Here is a 3,112-nt window from a genome sequence, read left to right as displayed (position 1 = left end):
AATCCTCTGACACAATAAGCAAAGTGCAAACACAATAAGCAAGGTGGTTCAGTGAGTAGGCCTATTGTGTAGGCTAATATACTGTTGAAGTAGGTCTTATCTTTTTTTTTTTATCCTAGGTGGTCCATGCGTTTATTTTTTATTGGTTAAGTGGCCCTTCGTCTGAAAAAGTTTGAGAAACACTGGACTAGGAGATCTTTAATATATTCAGGATAGCTTTGTATGTTAGAAGCAATATTTTGAAGTCAATGCGACTTTTAACAGGTAGCTAGTGTAGAGATGCTAGGATGGGGAAATATGTTCATATTTTTTAGTCCTAGTGAGTGTGCGAGCATCTGCATTTTGTATAAGCTGTAAGCTCTTTAGACACCCAGGTAAAAAAGTAGTATACTTTAGTGTGTTAGAAATATGATTAAAGTATATGAAGTATAAAGCAAGTATGCTTACACTTTTTGTACTTTATGTAAAGTATGTTTAATGTGTACTTTTAGAAAGTATACTTCAAAGTAGATGTTATTAAGTTCAACTTCAGTGTACTAAAATTAAATATACTTATTGTGCAATATTCAAAGTGTTTTTGTAATGTACTTTTAAAAGTGTACTTTGTTGTTAGTGTATTTTAAATGGTAAAGAAGTTTATTTAGTTTAAGTGTATTAAATTGCTAATACTTAAGAGTTGTAATATGATGAATGTGGCATTTTGTTAAATTTATAGGCAACACAGTTAAATGTATAGGCAGTCCAGTTGACCAATAACATGGCTGTTTGAATTTGAAATGAAGTGGGCGGATCTGTGCACCTTTTGAGCAAAACGTGGTGTGAGCAAACATTAACTTTATTTGCAAGACAGATGGACTGTAGAGACCAGAAAATGCATACGTTTACGGTCCGTATAAGGTTACAGGTTTGTCCAAATTAAAGATACCATAAATTCTAGTCATGCCAGAGACGTTGGTCCTACAGAGCCAGAAGGGCTCTTCATATGAGATAACAAGGGCTGAAGCCAGTTGGATCTAAAGTGCCAAGTTATTCGTTATCAGGTGAGTCCCAAAGCATATTGTTAAATTATTCTGATGTAGCTTACTCTTTATGACCTTCGGTAGTCTTTGGAGAAGTTAAATTGATGGCTTAGCAATCTTTCAAGAGTTTGTTTTTATCCTTGCTAGTACAAGCTAGCAATGCCAGATCACGTTAGCTAATTTAGCTAACGTTATCATACTCGTCGACCCAGATCCCTATCAAGAAGAAAACTACATTAGCCTGCTTTGTGTTTGTGGGATTATTGACAAGCGTTGGCTAGCACTAATTAAGCAATATAGCATGAGTGAGAGTGGGGTTGGTCATGGATATTCCCACGGGTGTTGTTCGGCCGTAGTCACGAGGCTGGAGGCCGAGTGGCGCAGGCAACAACAGCCGTGGGAATATCCATGGAAATGGAAATGGAAAATCTCTACAGCAAAAGGCCAGTCTACCGCTACATGCATTTGGTTTGTTTCGGCCATTTATTAGTAATGATTTACACAGTTTGTTCACTACTTACTATTTACCTGAGCATTCAGTATTGTGCAATATAGCATACAGAAGGTGAGGGACATTTTGGGGGGAAAGAAGTGGTGCATTTTATCATTCAAACATGTGACTTTTCATGAAAATTCTATAATCCAAGATGGCCGCCACCATATGACGTCATAATATGCAAATTAGATATAAACATTTAATCTCTACATAAACTTTGGGTCATCCTTAATATTTCTCTAATATACTCCTTTAAGGGTTAATATTATGTGTGGTGTAGGCTACCTCCCAGAAAGGAGGATGGTGCTAGGCTAGTCACACTTCACATTCATTAGGCATGCTAATGACATTGTAGCTGTTTTTTTCTTTAATCGTGGAGACATCTTTTAAAATGAGTCTACAGGACAAATTACATGCATTTTATGAAGTAGAACATTTTTTTTTCCACCATTGATATTAGAGGGGGAATTAAACCTGGTGTTCTACTAAGTTATTGCTATGAAGCTTAGGCTACATGATTGATATTATGCCTTGGTTTATGCGATTAGATTTAGATTTTTTTAATTATTCGTGTTTGACAGAGCATTCAAGTTCATTTCATGGTAGTGTTTGTAATTTACCTAGTTTTAATCTGTAGCCTAACTATGTTTTTACAGGTGTTCCTGGACAGTTTTGAAACCGAGATGTCTGAACGCCTCAAATAATCAGCAGTAAAGGTAAATATTCTTCATCCAGGACCTTGCCCCATTACTCTTAAAGCATAACTCAAGCCAAAATGCAACCTAGGGTCTTTTTGTGAATGTACCTGAGTCAAACTTTCGTTTGAAAGCATAATAAGCATAATAAGTCAGCATAATAAGTCAGAAGCGCCACCATTAAGCTTGACTGTATTGTCGTTTCTGGGTCAAATACCATTTTGAATGGGAGTCGTAGGGGCAGAACTATTTTGATTCATGCATCAAAATAGTAGGCTAGTGCCCCTACGACTCCCATTTAAAATGCCATTTGACCCGAAAACGATAATAGGGTTGTATTGGAAACAAAGGAATCTAAGGTAATCAAATGCAGAAAACAGGGTGGTTGCACTCATATTGGTGCCAAGGTGCACAACGCTTTAAGGAAAGACTACCTGGCCAGGTCTACCCATACCAGGATGGCGAACAGATGGTGTCAATATCAATTTGACCCATAAAAAGTAAATGTCAAATAGGTACTATAGGTAAATAGGTAAATAGGTAAATCTGTATTAATCTCATCATTGCCAATGGATTTCTGTGTAAAATATTGTTTATCTTGTAAAATGTTGTCCATCTTCTTTCTGTTCACAGACAACAGAGACAAATTCTCTAATACCAAGGTCAATGCATTTGACTGCTGTCCAGCCCCGGGTTGCCACCGAAAACTTTATGCATCTTGGACTGGAAGATGGTGTGCTAGTAAGGAAGCTAGCTACCACAGCTTTTGCCACCACATCTCAGTGTTGGGAGGGAAGTTCACTCGCTGCACAACTCTACCAGCTGTACCTTTCCTCCTCAGCCATGATCCGTAACCACCATGGTTTTCTTTCTGGGCCAGAAGACTTTGCAAACAAATAAGC

General features: G+C 37.5%; 1 long non-coding RNA gene across 1 annotated transcript; it reads left to right on the top strand.

The window, feature by feature from the left end:
* The first annotated feature begins 811 nt into the window (after positions 1–811).
* LOC121684338 lies at positions 812–3,112 on the top strand. The gene is made up of 3 exons (XR_006023111.1): positions 812–1,040; positions 2,172–2,231; positions 2,844–3,112. It is a non-coding gene; the product is annotated as an uncharacterized LOC121684338 (long non-coding RNA).

The sequence above is a fragment of the Alosa sapidissima genome, chromosome 15, assembly GCF_018492685.1.
Source record: "Alosa sapidissima isolate fAloSap1 chromosome 15, fAloSap1.pri, whole genome shotgun sequence".
NCBI lineage: Eukaryota > Metazoa > Chordata > Actinopteri > Clupeiformes > Clupeidae > Alosa > Alosa sapidissima.
This window is presented reverse-complemented; position numbering and strand designations above follow the sequence as displayed.